The 26,369-nt window shown below is 38.6% G+C and overlaps 2 long non-coding RNA genes across 4 annotated transcripts in view; one reads left to right on the top strand and one right to left on the bottom strand.

Annotated features, from left to right (window-relative positions):
- Positions 1-12,360, top strand: part of LOC121067127 — a 282,439-nt gene extending 270,079 nt beyond the window's left edge. Inside the window, exons 11-12 of the long non-coding RNA XR_005818115.1 lie at positions 5,533-7,782; positions 10,794-12,360. This is a non-coding gene — a long non-coding RNA (uncharacterized LOC121067127). The remainder of the gene's footprint in view (positions 1-5,532; positions 7,783-10,793) is intronic.
- Positions 3,453-26,369, bottom strand: part of LOC121067126 — a 54,087-nt gene continuing 31,170 nt past the window's right edge. The window contains exons 6-12 of one of the 3 annotated variants that reach the window (XR_005818112.1): positions 16,226-16,306; positions 15,505-15,629; positions 15,244-15,298; positions 13,872-13,955; positions 13,255-13,337; positions 5,152-6,637; positions 3,453-5,074 (exon numbers count right to left, since the gene is read on the bottom strand). This is a non-coding gene — a long non-coding RNA (uncharacterized LOC121067126). Of the gene's footprint in view, positions 6,638-13,254; positions 13,338-13,871; positions 13,956-15,243; positions 15,299-15,504; positions 15,630-16,225; positions 16,307-26,369 lie in introns of all 3 variants that reach the window. The other 2 variants (XR_005818113.1, XR_005818111.1) reach the window with 2 other exon arrangements.

Below are 26,369 nucleotides of genomic sequence, written 5' to 3'. Positions count from 1 at the left end.
ATAATTTAAATGTCTAACTTTTATTTACTTGTTGGCCAGTATGATTCTTTTAGTATCATGGATTAAAATGTTTGAATTGTTATCTGAAAATCTTTATTTAGCTCTGCTGGGCCTCTTTTGCCTGACCCTGGCAAATGTAAATGTGATCAGACAGCTTTTTATATGGGTTTTCAGCTTCTTCTGCTTCCAAACCTAAAGTTACATGTTACTGATTTACTCAATTCAATTCCCTCTAATCAGTTATATTTTTTTAAACTACTTATCTGAAAAACTTTTACAGCAATTATCAGAGTGAATCATTTAACAAAGAAAAGCTGCTTTCACTGCTGAGATTCCCATATGTATATATTTGCTTCTCTGTCTAAACATTTGAGAAGTTTGGAAACAATTTAAAAGTGGCCAATGACTGCATTTAATGCTAGACAAGATTTCACATCTCTGGGCTCTATATTTATAGCTCTGTCATGTTCTTTTATTGTACTGTGCTGAAGAAGAGGACTTTTTTTTTCTTTTCTGATGAAAAGGTTGTCTGTCATGGTGCAGTTATTGCAGCACAAAATATTGCCTAAAACTTGACCCTGAACAAATTTCGCACAAGGGCAGTTTACCCCAGAATTTGAAAGGAAATGCAAACCCTCTCATTCTAGCCAAAGGACTAAGCTTTTCTGGGTATATAAAATTGGGGTAATTCTAAAATTCATTCATGGAGCCACAGTTCTGAATGCACTCAGCCTCTGATATTAGCTGAACCATTTTTCTCCTGCTGTTACTCTGCTGAATTCAATCATGTTAATATGGATTTTCAATGTGGTGAGATTCAGAAATTTAAAAAAAAATGTGTTGTTTGAAAAAATTAAAAGTACTTTCAGCCTTATCAAATGATGCCATGCTAAAACACACGCCATAGCCTTGGCATAGCATTGGCAATGGGCTCATACCGATTTCTGTGGGCATCACACTAGGTAGGGACCCTAACACAGGATTTCCCATTTCTGTCCCATTATATGATGCTAATTCTTTCTGTCCCACTCCTTGCTATCTGCAGAGCTGATCACCTCCTATGCATTCAGCAACAACACAGAGAACTTGGGACAGGCCTTCAGCTTCAGCAGTTGGAGGAGAGGAGGGAAACATGACACAGAGCTTTTAAGTATTATCAATTGTTTAACTTAAGTAGCTGATGAGTACAAAAAAAGTAAATAAACATTTACGGTGTTCTTTTCACCAGTGTGGAATAGATCACAGCATGATCTGTACCTTCCCAGCTGTCTTTCTAAAAGTTTGACTGCCTTACTGTATTCTACCTAGCTGTGACTCTTACTGCTTTACTATAATTATGTTTGTGCTCAATGGCTGTTACCAACCAAAAATGGGAATAATTTATAATGAATTAATACCTTGAAAATTTTCACATCTCTTTCCATTCACATTGTTCATGAGCAGACTGTGAATTTTCTTTTCCATTATTCATAATTACTCCCAAAATCATTTGCGGAGGAAGGGTAATTTTTTTCCCCTACGTAGATAGTTCAAAGATAAAACATTGTATTTGTCCTGTAGACAAAAGATGTGCTGCACACATACGCTTGTTACGTGGCACTGTTTCTGTACCCTGATTGAATGAAAATGATTAATGAAAGTTCATTCAAAAAAATTACCTTCTAGTTATCTGTGTTATTCATTCAAATTTTTTCCTGCAAATAATTTTAAGTATTCTGGTTCACTCACTATGTCAAGCATTGTATTTATTATGGCTCTAGCTATTAAAATAGCTATTAGAATAGCTGCCGAAGGTGAATGCAACCCCTAGCCCCCTCAAATGCTGCACAAGTAATATTTAATGTGGAAGCTTATATATGTATTTTATATATATGTATATAGATATATGTATATATATATAGTTAATATATAATGTATATTATATATATACATGAGAATAATATATATATAATTCTCAATTAAGGACTCAGTTATAAAATATTTACTCATTCTGCTAAGCACTTAGTCAACCAATGCTCTTGGGTCCTTTAGAAGTAGTTACCAGAGTAAATGTTAACCATTGTGAATAGGAACCTTCAGTCTCATACTTATTGAAGACCTGTAGTAAAAAACTGAACCTAAATAAATCCTTTCCAAATCCATGTAAAGTTGAGTGCAGGAGGCAGCAACAGATGACTGGCCAAAGGAGATGACTGGCAAACCAGCCCAATGGTTTATTTTGCAGTGAGATACAAAGCCAAAAGGAGTCTGTTTTCTCTTGCTACTGAAGCGCAAGGTGACAGAAATTTGGCGGTGCATGATCCCATACACTCACAGGCCAGAATGCTGGAAGTCCAGGGCATTAAATTTAAGCATCATTGGATATGAAGCTATAATCTAGCCTGGTCCTAAAACGTCACCTAAAATTAATCCAGAGCCAAATGCCCTCATCATATTCCAGCTCTTTGTGAGAGCTACATTACTATTTGTAGTAAGCTACAAATATCTGGCTAATTTAAAATCCAGTGTCCAGACCCTGAATCAATTGCTTGCTTTCTAAAAAAAAAAATACACGGGAGATGCTAAAAGTCTCCAAAACATTCACAGTGCAATTCCAAGCTCAGCCAGCAGTACAGGGTAGCATTCACATAGAATATGTATTTTTGATCATGTGCACTGTACATCACTAGGATAGTAGGTTGTTTCAATTAAAAACAAAAAAAAAAAAACAAAAAAAAAAACACAGCAAACTATAAATGAAAGGCTCTTTTGGCTCTTTTAGCCAGTTGGCCTTGTGTTACGCTTTTGCACACAGGATTTACATAAAATTTTTCATGGCAAGCACAAATGTCCTCTAACCGTCATGTTAGTTGATTCAGCAGAAAGAAGAGGTGCCGCAAAGTAATGTTAAATCTGTATTTGTACCAGGATATCAAGAGGAAAAAGTCAATTTTAGCATACTGTGTCAGCAAACAGTAACCACTTTCACGCAGTCTTTTTAAAGTTCAGTTCTTGCGTTCCAACTTCAACTCCATAAAGCTGTAAACACAACACCTTTCCCACACCAAAGTTGCTCCAGATTACATATCGGGGTGCTCTGACCGCTCAGTTGTTACAGGCGTGATGTCTGTCTGGTTCGCCTTGTCCTGGGCTAATGCCGGCTGCATGGATTCATGGTAAAATGCGCACACAAAAGCCTCCTCCAAGGTAAAACCAAAAAGGAAATACAAATCTCAGCCTCTGCCAGGCCAAATAATTTACCTCCAGATGAAGAACTGCTGTTCTTTACCACTTCTTTCTGAACAACTATTCAGCTCTGCATTTTAACAGAAAATGTTTGAAATACAGAGTTTTCAGGTGAGGGAAGGGAGAAATTTGAAGTTCCTTAAAGAGGGTTACTACAAAATCAAGAAATAAATCAGCACTGGGTGTGGTATTGAGGTGCCTCCCTTTCATCCCCCCCCCCCCCCCCATGAAAGCAATTTCCAGATGGATTTTTTTTTTTCCCCTAAGATGTTAAATATTGTGCTGGTTTTAACGCTGACTGAAGCAAGGTAGCAAGTGGTTATTACAGGCCTGACATGCCTGTTCTGCCAAGAAACAGCATGAGCTTTCAACTCAGAAAACAAGGTTAACTTTGTTTTTTAATCAATCTGCTCTTGCCTGCCTTGGCCAGGTATATGCATGCCTGCTCATAACAGAGAGGACTGTTAATTTATGATCAGCTTATTTGTATTTTTCTTAGTCAAGGCCTGGTTTAAGAAAAGTGAGAGCAACATTCAGCCCAAAGACTATTTTTCTAGTCTGGGAAAAAAGAGATACACTCTGTTCTTTTCAAGAAGTGCCTGCTGGCACTGTCCCCACAAAGTTTTCTGGTTTTCCCCTTCAGTGCCTTGTGAAGACAGCCAAATAAGCTCAAGGCTCACTGCAGTTGCTGCCTGACTTAGCCATTAACTGGGAGCCATTGCCTATGGACTTCCTACTGGAGCGGTTTAGAAAATGGTAGCAGGCCATTTTGACCATTTTGAATGATTTTCAGGTTTATGAAGTTGGTCATAGGACTCTTCTGTTTCTGTGTCCTGACTAAAACTGAAACTGAGAAGGAACATATCCTTTCACCTACAGTGTCTGTGTCACACTTTCTCTGTGTCACTTGCCTTCATTTTCCTGCAGCACATCTAGGTGTAAAATGGCATGGCAGCTTAGGCCTGTTTCCTTCTACCAACCTGTAGCCATGCAGCATGCTTTCAATTAATCTGTCCCTACAAGAATAAAAAACTCAGAATGATAGTTTGCCCTTTAACAGATGGTTTGCTCATTTGAGAGTCTCTCTTGGATATATGCAATAGGCAGTTTGTCTAGTCATAGAGCCGATGTTCCTGATCATGAAACAAGAAGCTGAAGCATTTTAGCTACAGCCAAGCTAAGGCAACGTTTCCATTTTCGGCCTGCTTCTCAGAGTACATTTGCAAACGAGAAGCACAGTCTTCAAATGTTCATCTTTAGGATGAATTCTTGTTTCATCTTCTTCATTACCTGATGGACTCAGACCCCCTCCATCAGATCTGAGGCAGGTATACAGGTCCATGTCACTCTAGTGTGATGCAGAACCAGCAGTGAAAATGGGATTTAAATGTTGATGATGCGTTAATTCAGTTGAATGTTGCCTGACAACTAATATGTAAATTGAAGCATTACTCAGAAAGGTGTGCACATTGCTTAAAAATAAACCTGCAGTACTCAGAGTCTAAACATTTCTGTATTCTGTTTCCAATGTTTAATTTATCTCATTTTCACTTGGTATTCTTTTATTTAAATCCAAGGTTTGTACAGTAAAAATGATGCTGTTAGGATGTGTGCTTGTATCTGTGCACATGTGTAGGCCCATGATTGTTTCCACCACTAAAGCAGCCAATATAGATGTTGTTTTCACAAATAAGTTACTATTTTGGTGAAGCATTCATCTGTAAGGATAGGAAAACTTCTCAACAGTCTTAAGCAAAAAATTGTCAGAGGTTTTTGTTTTCATATTTTCTAGTTTTACACTCCTCAGTTACAGGCCTGTGTTGAAGAATGTCTTCCAGCATCAGAACTTCTGAAAAGAACAGCTGTTTAGGACTATCTGCTAATACAGGAATACATACTAATGTTAATTAATACCAGATTTCATACCTACACTTCCTAATTGCTTTCTGTCTTTAAATTCCTTCTATTTAAGCATATTCATCTGGTTTGGATAGCAGCATCAGCTATCTTCATGTATCGCATGCTGTTAAAACAGTTCTGAAGGGCTAAAAGAAGCAAATAAACGTATTTGTTGTTACGACTGACCTTAGACATAGAGTATGTGAAGCTGCAGGAATCATACACTGAATCGCTGATGATAAGTATGGTGATAACTGGTAAGACTGTGCTGAACTACTGTGAAACAATTCAGGTAGTCAGCAAACAGGGCTAATTGCTAGTTTGGGGGATATTATGGATAATTTACTGCCCACTGAGGCCTTCTACCTAAAAATAAGCTTCTTTTTTTTTTTTCTTTCCTTTGGACAGGACTTGCATGTTAATGCAGAATACCTGATGCAATTACATGTGAAGAGGACATTCAGATGCACTTCCATAAATGGCCTTGTGCTTCTCAATTACATTAACTGTCTTCACAGATTCTTTAACAGAAATCATATCCTTCTTTTTTTTTTTCAAAATAACAAATAGGCATTAATCTCAACTTTGCTGTTATCCAAGATGTCTTGATCAAAGATGTGAGAGTAATACAATAAACACAAGAAAAGAAACTACTGGTGGTTTCCAATACAAACTAACAGGGAAGTGTCAAGTGAGCAGATACTGACAATTCAGCCCGCAAATCAAATGTTCGTGTCCAAAACTCCACCTTTGAGAAGGAAGAATAAATATCCACAGAATGTTTTGGCTATAATTACTTCATTGAGGAGAAAAAAAAAAAGGAAAAGTGCTGAATTCAGTTTGCTAAAGTCAAGACATTTATATTTTTGGCATGTAAAGATGTAAACCAAATGTTTAAATGAAATGTCATCCCTTGGGCTCACATTTGCCCATTGAACTACAGTACAAACCCTCCATAGACCTTCATACAATACACATTTTTCAGTTCATTGAAGAAGGCCCCTGCTGCTTCTCAAGGAAAACTAACTTGCAGAAGCAAAATAAATACTGGCGTCGCAGTGTAGCAGTGGAGCCTTGAAAGCACAGATGTGTAGCATTGTCGGCTTTTAAATCAGATAAGGAGTATTCAGACATAATCACTCCAGTGTCTGGGACATGTTGCACGCTGCAGAGCTGCCCAAGTATGGCCCGACAGACACATGCAGTGTGTATTCAAGCTAAATGGCAACAAGCTGACAGTATTTCATAACAGTCCTGTTATGTCTAGATAGGCAAATGTTTGTGTAATTTAGCTGTGACTTTGAAATAGCTTAAGAAATTGAGACACAAATGGAGCTTTGTGATTAGTTGTCAATGATGCCATACCTGCTGGATGATGATACTGCCGAAAAATACTTGGGTTGAAGGGGCGTCCCTGGGGTCCTGAAGCTGTGCTGCAAGAGGCATCGCCCCAAAGCCTCCATCCATCCCTTCATTTGTCCATCTGAGGAGTGGGACTGCTATAGGGCTGCTCCTATAAAAAATATATGGCCGTGTAGTTAGTCGTATGCCCTGTGCCTAGCTAAAGCACGGCATGCAAACGGTTGTATTTGTCTGCGTTTAGACAAGAAACTGCTAAAAAATCAAAGTATATTTAACCCAACAGAAACAGGGCTCACTCGGTCTGTGGTAGGCCTATTAAGACCTATGAAGTACCTCAGCAAGAGAAAATTTAACTTACATACAACACATGATTTTAGGTAAAGAAATATTGATGGGGTGGGGGGAACAAGTATTTTTTTAGCTCTAATTTATGGCTGAGCAGCTTCATTTTAGTTACTTCATGAGAATATTTTAAACCAAGCCTGCATAATATTAAAATAAGTTAAAATGTATGTAAAATTTATGAGAGCATGTCAGGTGCAATGCTTGATAAAGTAAGTTTAATGCTTCAGAATTTTTTTCTCCAGGCAGAGAAAGCTGAATCCTGCAATTCTAGGTTACAGTATAATTTTAGAAACTCTTTTCCATTATACCATTCTTTTATTAATGAGATCCAACCCAATTTAACGAAAAGAGGTAAATTCCTAGAGTTTGTGGAAAGTACTCAGCAGGTTGGAAGCCAGGAGCGTGTGATAAAAGAGGATATTTTCCTACTGTTCATGTGAAATATCCAATTTTATAAAAACACAGAGGAAATCAATTTACAACAAACTTCATGCGTGCCTCTTCAGTGTGGTTTTTCTGCTGGAAATGCTGCCTCACTCCGTGAACAAATAAAAGCTTTGGCAGTTGACAGGGACTGTACATCACTTTGAAAACTCTTCATTTACCAGGGGTGTGTCATGTTGTTTCATTGTGTGACACTCCCAATTATCGTGACAGAGCTAAATGACAAAGTACTGTCACCCCACTGAAAATTCAGAGCAGCTTCTTTCCATTTTTCTGCCTGGTCACGGGAACATTGCTGAACTGGTACAACAGAGCGGCAGGAGCAGCAAACGGGGAATATCTGCATACTGCTCTACTGTATTAAAAATTCAGCTCCTCGGCAATATTAAATCTGAATTTACTTCCATCAAACAGAAACTTAGCATATCTCATTCTTCCATTATAAAATATTGACATCAGAAATAGTGAATCCTGGAATGAAGATTACAGATGAAAACTATATGCTTGGTAATTATCATTTTTTTCTTTGTTATTATTCCTTTCCTCTGAGGATTGCACAGGCTGTTGCAAACAGTAATGAAGTTAGCATGCGATGCCAATGTAAAGTACACTGCAAAGTTATTCTTTCCCTCATTATAGATGAGGGAAGTGAAACAGCGGAAGGAAGGTGATTTCCCCAGCCAAACTCATACACAAATGGGACAGCCCTCTGCGCCTCATGTCTTAATCATCATCCCCAGTGGTGAGACCAGTGCCATCCCTCAGCGCCATCTTGTTTCCATCATCTTTTGTTCTACGCTTTCCCTAGGGTTTGTTTTAGGTCTTTACTAGGGCTCAGAGCTATTAATACCAACAATTTTTGTCACTAACTGAGCAGCCAGTTCACAAATGCTTTCATTCCTAACAAACCCACTGCCCAGCCTTGCAATGTTCTTGAATAACCACTGCATGCAAAAACACAGTTGCAAGCATGGAAACGCCCAACCAGCCATTCCTACAGCCCCTTCTTCGCTTGACACTGAAAACAGGAAGAGATCAATGGGTCAGCCAGCCTGCACTAGGGTATCCCTTTGTGTTCCTGCATGTGGAGAGAGCTGTTATCACACAGCTTGGGATGGCTTTCCAACAGAAAAGCCTTGTCGTCACAACCTCGAAGTTCCAACTTGGCCAATTAAACTGGTCTCTCTCTCTCTCTCTTATGTAATTAATCTCTCAGAGTGGTATTGCACAGCAGGACAGCTTCATTTGCAGGTGCTTGCTGAACATTACCTCCACATACTCTTGAACCTTGCCTTGTTGCCTATGGATGCTTTCGAGGAGTGTAATATATACAGTGTGTGACACCTGACACTGTATCTGTCTCGTATGCTTCTTACAAAAATCAATCTATATCAATAAATTGTCCACCCTCCTCGTACAGTATTTGCACAGGTTCAAAGACAGGACCAATTACTCTTAAGGTTGAATTGTCAGGTGTCAGATGAGAATATAGAAGTTGAAGCATTATATTTAGGAACAGATTTATTTAGAGGACCTGAGAATTTTCTTTGCTATCAACAGGTCTATGAATAGAGCTTGTATAAATACATTCTGGTTGAAACCGATACCTTACAAAATGACAGAGGTTTGGGTGTTTTGTTTCTTATTTTTTTCTTTTCCCCCCACAACTGAAATCATATATCTGCCTGATAAAGTACGTAAACTAACATCCCAGCTCGCTGAAGTAATAGCAGTAAAACTACTGACCTTAAAGGGCTTTTGGTCCTGACCCTTCCTGCTGTGCACGTTGCCTTTTTGTTACCTCATTTTCTGAGTACAGATAAAAATTCCCCATGTTTTAGCTATGTATAATATATACATATCTTTATCATGCATTCAGTCTCTTGGGTTCAGTTCCACTAATGAGACACCCCCCCCAACCCCCACCCCCCCTGGGCCAGTATCACAGGTCTAAAGATTACATGTGACCATCTTTGTCCCTGCCAAGGCCACAGCACACGAATACCAAGGCTTACTATAATCACACACGATCTTCACAAGTTTAACAGTTCTCATCCCAGAATACCAAAACCCCTCTCTTAGTACTCCCAGCAAATCAGCATGCATTATTATTACGTGCTCAGATAGATACTACCATGATAGATATCAGATTTCTGCTCATGCCAAAATTTCAGCTAGCTGTTCCCTTGAGTATTTACGCTTGTGTACTGTATTTAACAACAGCCCATTCAAAATGCTCACAGCTCCTAGGAATGAAATGCACATAATTTAGGAATAGCTGCCTGGCTATTCAGGCATCATGCTGTGTCAAGGGAAAATTAAATCTTTGACTTTCCTCTCCCTTTTTTAAAACAAACCTGTAGTTTGCATCATATTTTGGGGAGCTGTATGAAAGTTTCATAAAGAGAAAGAAGCATGGCATTTTTTCCCTGTTTAATGGTAATGCCTACCCATCAATGTTCCACAATGATACAGTAGTTAAAAAAAAAGGTCTCAGCATGCAAGCTTTGTATCACATTAAGAAATCAGGATTTTCTAGGCACTGCACAGCATTAATTACACTGAGCATGCTGCAAATTTAAATTAAATGATATGCCATGTTCTGTTGTAAATACCGAAGTGGAATGTAAGATACAGCCCCATATTAGCTTCTGATTGGCATTTGTGCAATGAACAGGATCATAAAATCTGTACAATATATAATTTTTTTGTATCAGAAGCACCTGATGCAAATGCACTTTTGTTTTCAGGCATACCTAACAGCACAGTTACAGGTCAGAACTTATCCATGCTAAAAAGAACACCTCTTCCTCAAAAATAGTAATAATAAAAGAACAAAACAAAACAAAACAAAAGCCCTTTTTGCCTTCATTCCCATTCTTTAAAAAAAAAAACTACAAAAATAAAAAATTAAAATACAATAAATACAATCTAGGTGGTTGAGAGGAAAATGGGGGCTATGTGGGACTAAAGCAGGTCAGCATGAAGGAAACAGGCTTGATTTTGTCATGTGAATCAAGTAACTAGGTAAGATCGTACATAAGCAAATGCTGTGTGGGCTTCAGATCAGGTCTATTAGAATTTATGTTCTTTTTCTTGGCATAGGTATTTTACAGTCTCTTGTGATTTTATAACAACAGATTGAATTGTCAGGATCTCAACAGCCTCTGCTTTTAAACTACTGGATGAGGTGTATTTCAGCCCATATTTCTATGTGATTAAATACCTAACAAATATTTTAAATTTCTGTACTTCAGAGAAAGGATGGCACCTAACTGTATAGAGACGGCATGTTACAAAGTCTGTGTTTTCTGGGCTTATTTAAGGTCTTTCTTAAATGATTAGCACTGAGCTGAGAAGGACAAGTGATTGCCAGTAAATGGGCGTGAAGGCACGAGGCATAAAGGAGGCACAGCATAAAAGCGTGGGCAGGGCTCTGCAGAGACACCAACATCTTCAAACCCAGTATCACCATATTCTTTCTAAATTATCTTACCTTTTTTGTCTTTTGCTTTTAGGCGTTAACTTGAGTTTTCCTGGCCCATTATGCAACACTCCTCTGTTTATGAAAAATACAAATATAAAAAAAGAAACAAACAAACAAAAAACAACCAAATTAAGGCCACTTGATCTACCCCAGAACAACAGATGAACAATAAAACCAAGCTCAGGATGCCTCAAACTTCTAAAACTTCTTTTGCTGAACTTTTGAAGAAGAAATTCCTCTACAGCCTTCCTCAGCTGGTCTGAAATACACTGCCCTGTTCAAATTGTGAATAATAATTTTAAGAAATCCTCTAGTAAAGAAAGGCTGTCCAGCTCGGCCTGCTAGAGATCAGTTAAAATAATATTTGACCCTTTTTTCATTTGACCTTTTTCCAAGCTTTTACTGGACTTGTTTGTTGTCTCATTTTGGTATGATGCTGTATGTTCCAGAAGTGGCTGATGACAATAAAATCTGATATATAACAGTAAAATGGTCGTTCCTTCTTACATCTGACAACAATGCCTCACTGCCACCAGGACTGTCTGCATATTTATTGTTTAAAGTCAGGCTTTTCCCCTGGAAGCTGGAAGGATACACTGACGGGTGCCTTAACTTTCTCCTACCATCCAGGAGGAATTAGGTAGCGGTCAGCTATATGAGATGGACACCATGCGACAACCACTTCCTGTAAGTAGCATGTGCCTGACAAAACTAAGTTCAGCAGTGGGACAGCAACTCTTCAGACCTCTCACCATCTTTCAGTGCTTCCAAACAACAACAACAACAACAAATCCAAAGATGATAGTTTATATACAGCCCAGGAAGCTCTTGGAAATTAGTGTGTAAAGTTCTGAAGGCAGAGCAGTACGGGGCAATAACCAGCACACAATGCATTGCTATTGCAACAACAAACAGCTAAACTACCATGTGTTTATTTTTCAGTATGCACAATTGTTGGAGGATAATGTAAAATATTCTTTGAAGGAAATGCTGAAAGTGTTGTGCTTCCCCTAGCTCCCATGGTCCTGACAAGAAACAACCCAGAAATTCTAATAAATAGAAAATAGAAATAAATACTTTAACTATATGGCATAGGGTTTTGAATGGGCTTTCTGAATCAGAAAGTGCTGCCTGTATGTCTTCGTTATTTCTACACTCTGTAATGTTGGCTCTCCAAAAGTCAGAGACAAAGTGAGATAGATACTACAAGGATCACAGATACTACACTAGGAAACCAAGTATCAGTGGTACATCCAGATTTATGGTAGAAGATGGCAGTAAAGTGAAAGCAAAACTGTTTGCACAGTACGTATTGTTGCCCATTACTGTGTGTTTGCCCTTTTTTCTTGCTTAGCTACAGCTGAAAGAATGGAAAATTGTACCTTATATACAGTATTAAGAGACACTTTTTGATCGTAAGGTCAATCAGACTAGTTTACCTGCTTGAGGTATTTATGGCACAATCACTCAGTGTCTTTAAGGAAAGGTTAGATACATTTATGGGAAAGGTATTTTGCAGAAGCCTTCCTGTTTCATAGAGGTCTTGGACAAAATGACCCAGGAGGCCCCTTCCAAGTCTATCAAATGTGGTTTCCTGATTGATGCTGTTCCCCCCCCCCCCCCCCAAGCCTTTTCAAAACACAAAGCACTGTTATAAAATTTAATATGATACACTATATAACTTTTACACAATACCTTATAGGAAATGGTTAGCCGGTAGCACAGGAGCCTCACACAAAAGGAAGAAAAGAAGAAAAAAGAAATTGCAGTGCAGTTTCTCTGCCAAGCGTTATCGACTATAACATTTACACTGTTTCTTAGTATGGATCCTCATCTGTGCAGTGGGACACCAAGTCATGGAGGCATAAAAGTAACCTACACGGTAGTATATATTTTTCCAGAAAACCTAATAAGGCCTGGGGTAATTTTCTATGCTACAATAACCATTCCCTCAATGCTGGAAAACAAATGGACGTCCAAGTCTCTTTATAAATAACTGCCTGGCACTGTAATTGGCTGGGCCCAACTTAGAGTTGCCTGAAGGCAATTTTCAGGTGTTTCCAACCACTCTTGGCATACCCACAGGGCCACAATGCAGCCATGTCCTCCACCTATGGTCTCAAGACCTTCTGTGCTTACAAATGGTAAGAATTGCCAATATTGTCTTTTCAGGGCCATCAAACTGTTTAGCAAATTTAGCACTATCTCTCACATTTTTTTTCATTTTTTTTTGTTTGAGTAGAGATGGTTTTGTTGAATGTTTCCTAAATGGCCTATTTCTTTTTTTTTTCTTTCAAAATAATAACATTTAAAATCTAAGTCAACTTAATGAAAATTTAAAAAAAATCAACAAGTTTCTCTGAACCATTTGATTGACATTCTGTGGTTGGCCTACATTGCTCAGTATTAAGCTTTAATTTTAGGTTCAACAAGGAAAAAAAAAAAGAATGTAACTGAGTTGGGGTCCACTCTCAAAAGCAATTTACACTAACCTTTTTAAGTTACTCTAATTGATGTAGTTGAAAATCAAACTCCTCCTCCAAGACCCATGTCTTCTCAACTTCTTGGACTGGCTCTGTCAGGAAATAACAGCATGCATCCACACACTCTCCCAAGTCTTACAAATGTGAGCTATTCCCTTTCACAGGGCAGGCTGGGATTAACTGTTTTATTAACCTTCTAACCTGATCCATGAGAAAGTGAAATAGCATGTTGGGTTTTTTTTGTTGTTGTTTTGTTGTGTGCTTTTGTTTTGTTTTGTTTTGTCTGGAGGCTTGCAGCCTTCATTACAAACATTTGTGAGCTCTAACTCCCTACAGAGAAGAGTGAAATGAGAACCATTAATGCTGCTGTCCACAAGGACTTCCCTGTCACCCCATTTGGACCCTCCCCATTATGTTGTACTCAGTGTCAATGGCTATCCCTAAAGGCCTGTTATTTCACTCTAAAATATTTTCCCACTATCATGAGTCTTGGGGCTCGCTATTTGAATCATTTCTGTGGAAGCAAATAATAACTTTATGGTTCTTTTCAACATGTTGTATTGGTGTATTTTCCTGATTTCTATGTCAAAAAAATGATTGATTTCTATCAAAACCAAAAATTTGACCTGGCTTTAATCCTGAAGGTGGTACAGTTGCTCTTCCTTAGTTTTCACTTCATCATTGCATCACAGTCAGAATAGCTCTTCTCTCTGGAGTTAAAAACGGTAAAAATTAGCCCTAGTGAGAGACACAAGCAGAATTTTTCAAAGGCAAGAAAATTTATCTCCTGCTCTTTGTCTTACAATATGGTGCATTTTAGTGTTTGGAAGATTTAGTTTCCAAGCATCTCATATATATAAATCCTAGTGAACAACAGCTCTCCAGCTTCTTTTTTAGGGCAGTTGAGCTCAGCAACTGCAATCTGCCAGGGAATAAGGGTCAAGATGGAGAAAGCCTTTCCTGTAGCCTTCTGGTGTTGGTCAGCGGTCAGGCTTAGGAAATAGCCAAAGCAAAACAAAGGTTTCTCAGCTCTGTCTCCTCACTCTGTTACACGAGATCATGGCTTTTTCACATGAGGACTCAGATTTTGGGCCAGCCTTGTGTTTCCTCTGCTGTTGCTTATACCAATAACTGTTTTGACAATACAGTTCCTCTTGAGGTTTCTCCTTTTGAAATATTTATACTTGTTTTAGAAGTAATACAAACACTCCATTTTAGCTTTCAGGAGGCCAAGGCACCTAAAAATCTCAGACTATTCTCTTGCATAATGTTCACAGAAGGAGGTGGGGAAGCAGTGAGGATACAGTTGGCATTTCCATGCTGTGTAGCTACCTGCAAATGCCAGCAAAGATGAGAGGCGCTGGCTTGTAGGAACCCTTTGGACAATTAGTGGTGCTTTTCGGGGCCAGCCCCACTGGAAATGGCCATAATGCAAAAATCCATGTGGCCACCTTCCAATCCACCCATGGGTGGTGACAACGAGATATCCTGGGGCCCAGTGGGCTTCAGAAGTGCTACCTCCACCAGGACATTTCTGCAGCTGAGCTGCCCACTTCAGTCCTCTCCTCAGGTCCCTTGTCAAGGCATTCAGATACTACTTTGATGAGAACTTCCCAGCTGCCTCACTGGATAAACAGACGTGTCAGAGCTCTAACATGCAGGAATACTCTTCACATAAACAGGCAGAGAAAAAAGGGTGGTGAGAACGAGTAAAAGGCACCTAAAGAAATAATGCAAGCAATGATGGCTACAACTGATTTCTTCTTTGTCTCCTTTGATCTTTGGAAATGGGACAACCCAGTTAGGATCACGGATTTCCAGACAGGGCTGTATGCATCTTTAGTAGTGCCACAAAATACACCTGGTTTGCTATTGTTGCCTCCCCCCAAAAAAGCTGTTATTATGAGATCTTTGGGGGCCAGGAACTCAATTTCCCAGCTTTCAATTAATACTTCAATGATTATACATAAATAATAGTAATAATAATCATAACAATACCTGGCTTTCCATTATGTTGTAGTCAGTCTTTGTGATGCCTCTCTCATGATAAAATCTGTGTATTAAACACATTAATTGAAACTCTTAATAAAACAGATATATTTTCACTTGTGCATTTATATTCACATAATGATCACAAAGCACTTTACAGAATCAAATAAAGGTAGCTAGCTTGATCCTTATATAGAAGCAAACACCATTATAGTGCATCTTAGGAGTATATAACACAGCTGTCATATAGACAACTCTTGTCAAACATACCATATTTCAGGTGGTAGGCTGGCCAAACAGCATCCAAAAAGCTTGTTCTTAAGCTTGTTCTAAACATCTCTAATGCCATCACAAGGAACATGGCAAGAAGGGACTGGAAGGTCTGGCCTACTAGACTAGAAAAGAAGACAGGAGGGCTGGTGAGCAGTTGTGCCTCATTATCAAGATCCCTGCTTTGGAAGAAAAAAAAAGTGATGATTTTGCTGGTTTACAAAAATAATGCATGGAAGTCTTGATGAATGCTGAGCAGCCTCCATGGGGTCACTAACAGAGGACAAGGCAAAAGCTGGCAGTACACGATTAACATTAAATGATGCCTCCCGAGGTCTGGGAAGGGGTCTCAAAGCTTTGGGCCTTGTAATAGGTAGTTATGGAGTAAGAGACAGGCAAAGAGCTTTGTTCTTTCTTGTATAATTGATAAATTACCATTGTTAGCACTAAACAATACTACCAAGCACAGAATGGAAACACGCTAATGCTTTATCCGTCTTAAGCAATTCTGCCCATGTGCTCATACTGTTCTTAAATGCACTAGATATTTGTTTGACGAAACAATAAGTTTTAGAAAAGAGAAAAATAAGAACTTTAAAGATAATCAAAACCTTGACTACATACTTTACCACTGGCAGCTGTGAATAAGCTTCAGTACTCTTTATTTTTAACATTCCAGATATGTAATTTAATGCAGGTCTAATGACAGTCTCGAACATACCGCTTTAATCGAAATTGTTCAAGCTCTGTTCTGTGACAAGGGCTCACAAGCTACCAGCAGGGTTGTCCATTTTCCCTGCTTCTGTAGGGAAAAGAAAAGGGAGGGGAGGGGGACACTCTTGAACTTATGTTGCTATTGATGTGTAATATACAATAAAAAAACAGTTAAATTTCAATTACCCACAGGTAATTATAATTTTATTGTTTGACTGTACTATGGGGATTTTTGTAATTCCCAAGACTAATAATTTTCTATAATTTTACAGGTTGTCAAATAAACTATTAAAGATTATCTTTGAAAAGGATTCTGCAATTGTAAGGACATATCATACTGTTCCTGTACATTATTAGTAATTAGAGATCCCTGGATAGTGAAATATCTGCTCTATATGCTAGCTGCTGGATACCATATTTTCTCACAGCCTCCTGTAATCTTGAACCAAAGCTTTCAAACTTCACATCCATTGTAGTCTGAGTCACGTCTAAACTTTTATTAATATTCACTGAGCACTCATTAAGCAATTCTGGTGTGTTGGATACGTTAAATCCATGCTTCCTGATGGGGAAAAGCAAAGGCTCACAGGTCCATCCCGGTGTAGTGGAAACAAACACAAAAGGACTAATTCTGAGCTCTGTCACCTAATAGGGGTATGGAGCAGAAGCAACATTTATACCAGAGCAAAAGATCTGAATTTTGAAGATACGGCTTGTACAACCAGATAAAATTATGCTTCCCAATTTTATCCTAAAAATATGCATAGATGCAAATATGCTAGGGATCAGTAGGGGAGGAATTGGATAGGTAGAGTATCCAGCCCACAAGGATCAGAAATTTGGGGACACTCCCTTTTCCTAGTCAGCAAGTACCTTAATTCACTGGGTTGTTCATGAATAGTTCCCTGGCCACTCTCCCTTGTGCACTAGTGCCCAGCCTCCCCATGGATAAGGTGAGTAGACAGCAAACTTTCCCAGTTTAGCTGGGAAAAAAACAAAAGGGAACTACACCATCATTTGCTGGTTGATAGCATCCTTCACCTGTACGTGCATGTTCAATGAGATATTTATTCAAATCTTACAGAAGTGTATTCCTAAGGAGGACCAAAGGTGGGATGAGCTGAGAAAAGCAGACCCTCAAACACTGCACATAGCACCTAGACACAGGCTGAGAGGGCAGTGAGTGTAAAACCACATGAGGGGATTGGCAGTTGTAGAGATTGTTGATGTCTTGCCTGTGGAGCCATCAAAGGCACAATTTTTAGCTGGCGACATTTTTTTTACTGCAGTTGCCCCAGGAGATAGTCATTATTTGTTTTATTGGCCTCTTGGATTGTTATGTGGTGAAGGCTCTGTGCCGAGGGAAACTTCAACACATTAAGATTTCTTTACAGGCTTAAATCTCTCTGAGGAGAGCGGTTTCAGGACATGAAGATTTTCATGCAGAAAACTTTATGGGTCTCATTTTTTCCCCAATGAATGCCTCCGCTCATGGCTGGGTTTTTTCACACCCCTAGCCTGGTGGGACACTGAGCAAGAGCATCATCCCACAGCTCTGCCCCACACTGGACACATCTGCTGAGAAGTTTTCACTTTCCTGCTTGTGCCAAGAAGCCTCCGTGGCAGCTGTGACACTCAGTGAGGGATCCGGCGAGGGATTTCCTCACACCAGGGAGAGCTGAGGGTGGGTTATGTTGGTTTTTATGGCGACGTAGAGCTGGTGGAGCAGTATAAAGCAATGGGAGTACAGGGAAGGATTAAGGCCAATGGACTGCAGCTGTCTGCCTCACTCTGGAGACAACTTCAATCCAATCAAATGTATTAAACAAATCTGAGTAACCATTATAGATATATACACTGAGCTCTCTTTTCCAGGGCTTGTCTTACCATCCTGTGCTAGTCCTGCACCTATGTGAAAGTGTGGGAAGAAAGATATTTGAGTTTGGAGAGCTCTTCTGGCATTTTCTTCTCCTGCCTGCCTTGCTAGCTGCTAACTCATCTCAGCTGAGACTGAACCTATTGCTCCAGATGATTGGCATTTATAATAAATAGACACAAAGCAGAAAATGAAAGCCCACACATGAGGCTAAATATGTATCTGGATAACAGACAATACCATACACAGGTATACATCTCTCTTTCCTTTAACTTTGGTCTTCATTTCCAGCTTAATACATTCTTTGGTGCAAGCAGAACATGTTCTGACAAAGAAATACTGAAAGCAGTTAGAAACAGAATTAATTGATAAAATTTAAGCCTGGCTTTCCTCATGTTTGTCATATGACTGCAAATATTGTCACTCCCATTAATATTAATTAATATAATTATCAATGTTTCTAATCCCTACACATTTTGTCAAAAAGTTACTCTTAGCTCAAGAATATAATTGTTAAGTCATGGAAATGTTAAGTAGCAGCTAAGCAAGTCCAAAGAATTAATAGCAAACTGTAGTTTATCCAAGGATTAGACTTTTAGCAATACATAATCACCTCTTCATGTGTTCATCCACATAAAATAGCTTCCATCCCTCACTACTCTTCTGCCTACTTGTCCTTGCAGTGCACAGTTTTCAAGAGTTAAAAAAAAAAAGCAAGCGAGAGACAGAGAAGATAGTAAGTAAATATTCTTTGCAGTTGCACGCTTTTCTTCAAGATAAGTCACTGCGATAAGAGTTATGTGCCCTCAGCTGAAAGCAATGTCAAGGTCAATTATCTCATGCTGAAAGCCCTAATGCAAGATACTTTTGTGATCAGAATAATATGTGTAACATTGCAAAGCCTTTGTTTTAGCATTGAGGAAAGCAAATCCACTCTCTCTAGACTTCCCAATGCATTGTCTTTCGTTTTTGAATGTCACAGATTACTCCAACAATATAAAAGACCGACTTGCTGTGCTGTTGCCATTTAGGCAGGTTCTTCTGGTGTGGTACGACCGGCACTGATGAGTGCAGCGTGGATGGACACTGAGCAGAGCCTTGCCGGCCACCTGCCCGCTTCCACGATGGCCAGTTAGCAGTTCCTGCTTGGCAATAGCACGTCTGCTTCACAGAGCAGTGCTAGGTGGAGCATAAATTAGCTGTTCTGGAAAACAGCCAAAATGCTTTAAAGGCCTTTGTTCTAAGGTGGGGTTTGCTGGTGTTTTTGTGTTTCTTTTTTTTTTTCCTGCTAGAGGAGAATTATGTAATCATTTCACTATTAATTTTTAATTCTACGTTGCTGTGCATTATTGCCAACCTATACTGGTTATCCAAAGAGAAATAGTGATACTATATGAGCAATACCTGTTAGGAAGACTACTGGGCCACACTATAAAGGAAGCAACAGAAAAGATCTGTTCTTTCAAGTTTTTGTAGTCATCTGCTGTTGTATAATCGTACAAAGTATCACATCAAATAATTATAAACTATATGAGCTAAGAGAAGTTCATGGAGAAGTGCCACAAGTTTTCCTGTTACGCATTTGGGGTTTTTTGCTTGTTTTCGGTCAAGTTTGTTTGTTTGTTTGTTTTTCTATTGGCCAGCCTTGGTAATGAAACATTACTTCGGAGAAATCTTTTGCAAGCAAACTAAATTCATTGACATGGATGAAATTGGCAGCACCACGCTTGCTGCTGGGAAGAACACACATCCTCCCTTGCAAGTTTGGGGCTGGGGGTTCAGAAGAGCGGAGGAACTACAATGCAGCAGCATCACAAGTTTAAATGATGATCAGGTTCAGGACTCAGGTGCACCATCTGTGCAAAGTGCTGTTTGTTTGTTTAATGATCTCTTTCGTTTTCCTTACATCTACCTGCTATTTATATCTGAGGCAATCATTGTGCTGCAAGATTAAAACTTGCAGTGGGCTCCCTTTCAGAGAGCATCTTGATTCAAAAAAACTAATGCACCCCCAAAAAATGTCTATCCTTGGGTACTGTACTTTGACAACTGACTCAGCAGAGTTGGACCATAATCTACAGTCCATTGCTAAGGAAACAGCATCTGTGCACCAGGGTAAGAAATATGTACACGTGATTTCTTCTTGCAAGAAAATCATTATCAAAAGATGCTAAGATTCAGACCACTGATAGAGTTAGCCTACCCATAGAGAAATGATTGTATCACCCAATTGCATTCTTCTCACAAATTCTTCATTTCATCTAGGAGAAGGCCAGCCATGAGGGGACAGGAAATCTTTAATCTACTTTTCTCCATTTCTTCAAATATACGGTTCTTATCAACGAGCATTGAACATATGCACCAGAAAAACTTAATGATGTAGCCTCCACTTAATAAAATAACTGGAAACGAAGCACAGACAGTTCTCTAGTGTGAGAGGGATTAATCACAACAAAATATTAAATGAAAGCAAGTCCACAATGCAGTGCTAAAAAGGCAGCATGGCTGTAAATTCAGGAAGAAGAAATCAATTAGATTAAAAAAAAAAGTATGTAGAAAAGTCTACCATCTAGTAACAGAGAATTCATAAGCAAATTTCTGAGCTGCACTTTGCCATTGACTTCAGTGACAGAGGACGAGTTAGAAGGGGACTTCATCTGTTCAGCCCAGTATCTGAAAATTGCCCAGTGCAAAGAAGAATTATGACATTTTTTCTCCTAAATCCCTAATGCTAATTATATATGTATATAAAATTATACGATATTATTATAAAATCATAAACATTAATAAAATTATAACATTATATGGCAATTTATTATTAATTTGATTGCTTATTTAGTGTATGAATTATATATAAGTGAATATGCATGAAGTGAATATATATGAGAGATTATTTATATTATTATATAATAGTATTTATTAACAATATTTATCTTTTTGGACAGGTACTACTGACTGCCATAATTTTTTAGACAGCCAAGAGATTCTGGTGGAAAAATGAAAAGTTTTAACCAAATTCTCATCGTTTTCAGCTGAATTAGTTTCAAAAAAAGAGAGATGCTTTTTGAGGAAAAGAATTAGACAATTAATTTTGATTTGAAAAAAAAAAAAAACATAAGAAAATTTCTACCTGATCTCTTCCAAACTGCAATCCTAGTCCTGGAGTATGTCCATGATCATTAGTGAAAAACATACATTTACTCTTCTACATATTCAACTCTTCAATATCTGCAGGAGTTATTCAGGAAAGCACCAAGACATTTGTATTAAGTCCAATAGCACTTTTCCAAATTGCGATTCTTTCCTGAACTAGGGCCAACATAGGTCAAGTAAAGGAAAAAAAATACAAACAATAAAGCAATGAAGTAATGAAACCATTTTATGATTCTATGATTTGCCCATAATCTCCCAGCAAATTAGAGATTTAACCTCTTGTACAGTAGCCAGCCCTATTTCTCAGCTAACAGTTTCTAGTCTTCTTTCGTGGTTCAGAGAAAGAGAAAGAGACCCTCTCACCACTCTCAAAAGATGTGCTCTTGGAGAGCACGCCATGCCAAGACGCAACAGTAGTTCACGTAATGAAAACTCAAGTTTGCTGCTTTGGTGAAAACATGAATGTGGTGTCTTACTAAGATAAAGAAGGATGGCAGTGGATTAACTTACATGCAGCCTGTGTGCCGCAGCAGCTATTACATTTTTCCTAACTAGACCCTCTGTAGTATCTATTGCTCTATGAATCACAGTCAAATGCCAACCAGTAATCTAACTCCATCTGCAACTTCCCAGCAAATACACTCTGTCAGGCCTAACAGCGAAAAACTGAGTTTTTAGCCACAGTAATTATTCCTTGCTCTCATCAAAGCAAATGGTGGTGTGTTGTTTTTCCAATGCCATCACCTAGCTGAGCCTGCTAAGCTTCACTGAGCTGCTGTAGGTTCAGCTAATACCAGCCCAGCTATACCTACCACTGACATGAATACATTTATCTGCAAGCCCTGCACCTGGGAAAGAAAACAGCTTGGTGGGGACTGGCGTGGGTCCCTTTTTTCAAACTGGGCACTGAAGATGCAGTAATACTTTGCAGAAAGACTCGGTGGTCACTGCTGTGTCCATGGGGATTTTTCAAAAGTGCCCCCAACTTGCACCTCTCCTGCCACCACACAAGATGCACCAGCAGCAAGGCAGGATTGTGCTCCCCAGTGTTAGAAACTTCAAGAAATCCCCTTGTACGTGGAAGGTGCAAAACAGCTGTATTTTTGTCACTTACTTCTTAACGGCCAAAAAGTTCTTTTTTTTAGCATATTTACTAATATCTGATGAGGTAAATCTACCTCTCCTGATGTTGTGAGCACAGACACAGGCAAGTCCTTCCCCTTTGCTGAGGAGACTGTATTTATCATTTCAGGAATTAGTTTAATCAAAGAAAAATAATAGATGGAGAAGAGGAAGAGCACAAATCAGCATCAAAATCAGTCTTAATAATGGTCCATCTATTTGTGCGTCTTGGCAAGAAATCTTGTCACCTGCTGCAGAGGTCCTAAAGTCCTACTGAAATACAGGTTGAAGAAACCTAATTTTTCTCACACTAATTGCAGTAATGCTAATGCATACTTGGAATAGAGCCAGGGTAAGTTGAATGCTGGCTGACAGCAGATAAATATAAATTATATATAAGAAAAACACTCTGTACCTTTAACTCCTAATTCATTACAAGTCAGCCATCGATCTTTAATTTCTGTGCATGTCACCCACATGGTCAATAAGCTGTGCTGTATCCTATTGCAGAAATACTTCCCAGGGCACCAAGATACCAACAGGGCTTTAGCTATCAGGCCCTGAAACAACACCTTCCTGATGCCCGGGCACAATAAACATATTTTCTTTCTGAAGTTGTTAGAAACAGCAGGTGCTCAGAACTTCTGGAAGTCTGTTTCGTTTCCACAATGCTGCACATATTAGGTCCTCTCAACAGAATCAGACTCTTTTAGTGGTTCCATGTTGCTTTGTGTATCAGCAACAATAGAAAGTAACAATGCTAATGTGCCCTAGGCTTCATTGGCAGGGAAGTCTAAAAAGGCTTCCTAGTTGGTCTTGCTTTACATAGCTCTTAGGAATAAAAGAAACCACTCGAGCACATTAAGAAAAAAAACAATACAAAACACACCACTACTTCCTGCTTAAGCACACAGCAATCTTTTCCTTTCCATTACAGTATTTAATTAATTTGGATTATCATGTTGCTTCATAGCTTTGGGAAAAATAAAAAGAAAAACAAACAAACAAAAAAAAACAATAACAAAATCCACACAAACAAACAAAAGAAAAAGTTCCTGAATTCACCATCACTTTTGGTTGGGAGGTTCTGTTCCTCTGCTTATTTGAGATACTTCTTTCCATCTAGTACACCATCATGTTTCAGTTCCTGAGAGCTATAGATATTTATTCAGTGCCCTTCTATCTTGGCCATCATAAATAGCTCTCTGATAACAAATCGCACTCGGTGAACATCATTTGCTACCAGAAAGGATCTTCAAGAAGCACATGCACTGTGATATAGGATATCTCCTGCTTTGTTATGAATGCAATAAAGAGTTTTACAAAACCAGTTTCCTTCCATTTAGAGGATAAGTATATGTCATTTTAGTAGTTTTACCACTTCTTATTGCCTGTCTGTTTATGCTTCGTACTTAGAGAGTCACTGCTCCCTTGCTCTTCAAATGAATACTACTACTAAAATATAGAGAACGATATGTGCTTATTGAAAGATTCAAGGATTTCAGCTGTCAATAGAGGCTTAATTATCTGCTGGTGGATGCTCAGATACCATAATGATGGCTGTTGTATAAAGCCAGCATATAAGAGCCCACTTGCAGCTCGTTATATGCCCTGATCCAGCAATTTAGGAAAAAAAAAGAAAGAAAAAAAAAAAAACACAAAAAAACAAACAAAAAAAACACACAAAATGTAAAAATGTAAAGCATAATATTAACTTACATCCTGCTTCCTTATGTCATAACCCATCATGTAAAGGTATGTTATTTCATGTCATGTCATGCAGTACATGATGCAATGCAATGTCACACTTCAGAAAATATTACTAAGCGAGAACTGATACTTGTTATCAGTTTGGAATATGAGTCTCTGATCCAAATGTATAGTGGCTTTGGCTGATGGGAAGGGATCAAACTGAAACGAATGTTGGGCAAATGCTTTTCTTCTCTGGCTTGGCCAGTAGATGTCCATTTGTCAGTTTTAGGTCCAATTGGAATTTCTTTGTTGCAAGTGCTTTCTCTTGTAAGAGAAATAGCAATTTTATGGCAAGCCAAGTACTGAAAAAAAACCCTTAGAAATACATAATAAATGTATATTAGTGAGACAGAAAATTGGAAAATGGCCACCTGCCAGCAGCCACATAAATTTTGGAGGCAATGCATTTTTCTGCCATTATGCATTACCACAGGAATTGCAAATATTTATTAAAAGTATTAAAATGGTGAGAATGTTAAATGTTTCCTTCAGTAGTGGAAATTCACATTGCCACACAGAAGATAGGATATTCTGATACAATGTTTATTAAAATGACTTCATTTTATTAGGCTGTCATACACAATAAATGTGCAGGTACAGTTAACAAAAGATCTATTGTGGATATGGGAGATTTGTGAGTAACACTTCAAAAAAATAATCTCTTCTGAACTCTATTCATATAAAACACATACTACAAACTTTCACTAACTTCCTTAGAACCAATTATTTTCTGAGTTTATTTTCTTTTTCTGCCATCCCACTATATTTTGCTAGTCGATTTGTTTGCTTACATTTTAATGCTTAATGGGATTAAATGCAGTTTATCTTGAATTTATATATGAGTGAGCTGAATGTATACTCTACATGTAGCAGGCAACAAAATACTGCGATTCTTTTTGGGTTCATTTACAGGTCTAAACATGAATGACTATAATATACTGGGACCCTCGTACCTTTTCATCTATGAATAAAACATTATTAAAGATTGGTGGAGAGTTCCATAATATTGATTGAGAAGAAAATCACATTCCAGCTTTGCCCACATTTTCTGCTAGGATTAATCAGCGATTAGGTTTATAAGGTTCTCTTAACAGTAAGACACGGACACAGCAAACACCAGTGACGTCCCGTAGCTCACGGGACAACTTTTCTGGTCAGCTTTGCTGGACATGAGCCCTTTCCAGGAGGCTCTAAACACTGATGGGGGAGTCCTACCCCTATGCAAACAGTTGCTTTGAGCAAGTGAAGGGCTTGGGTCTGTGAAAAGCAGCTGAATAATCATCTCTCAGGACAGACTTAGAAAACAGCTGGATTAGAAGAGGGTATCTTGAGATACTTTATAAGTCATAAGATTTGTGATGAGATTGGTGGTAGTGGTGGAAAACAACACTACTTCTGTTCTCAGTGGTTTCCTGAATCAGCAGTGAAAGGAAGGAGACTAGCCATCACCTTCTCAACTGAAAGTATCGTCAAAGTTGCTTTTTAAGATCAGGTTTTGGCAGAAATTAGCAGAGAAATAAGAGATCAGGACTGTTTTTTTTTCTTATGCTAGGGTTCTTCAATTCCTTATAGTCCATTATGTAAGAATTGTGATTGGAGTATATTTTTTAGATGGAGGGTGAATAGATCAAAGTTACGAGACCCCAGATTTATGGGGAGCCTTATGCAAGAAAAAAAAAAAAAAAGCTTGTCTTCGGAAAGTAAGATTTCAGAAATAAAAGATTTTTCTCTCTGTTCTTGTATGGTGCAATTTTATTCCTTTCTGACAAACACAGCAGGGGTGGGAAGGGGGCGAGTAGCTTTCATGAAAAATAAAGCTTTGTCTTGATCCAGACACTTTATATGAGTTTGTGAGATATTAGAAGTGGGATTTGACACAAAATGTGTACAGTGGAGAGAAACTTTGGCCACCTCAAAGGCAGAGAAATAACCGCTGTTGACTTCTGTGGGGTCAGGTGTAATGCACCCACCTCCACTGCTGCAGCTGCCTGACCAATCCTGCAGCTCAGAAACCAGACCTGAGACTTGCTGTGCCCAAAGCACTCGTGTAATTCAGTCAGTGCTAAAAGTGTAGTCAGCATTTCAAGCAATGCAAAACCATTTGCTTGGCCAACCTTATTTAATATGAAGCATGTTTTATCTTGATTTAGGTTGTTGTTGTTCTTTAATTAAAGAAATTATGGGAGGTCATTCTCATTAGTTTAGAAGAATCCTCGCAGAAGGGGTTGCACTAATTTAACCTCAGAGT

The sequence above is a fragment of the Cygnus olor genome, chromosome 3 (genome assembly GCF_009769625.2).
Source record: "Cygnus olor isolate bCygOlo1 chromosome 3, bCygOlo1.pri.v2, whole genome shotgun sequence".
NCBI lineage: Eukaryota > Metazoa > Chordata > Aves > Anseriformes > Anatidae > Cygnus > Cygnus olor.
The sequence above is the reverse complement of the archived record's forward strand: the minus strand, read 5'-3'. Positions and strand labels throughout refer to the sequence as shown.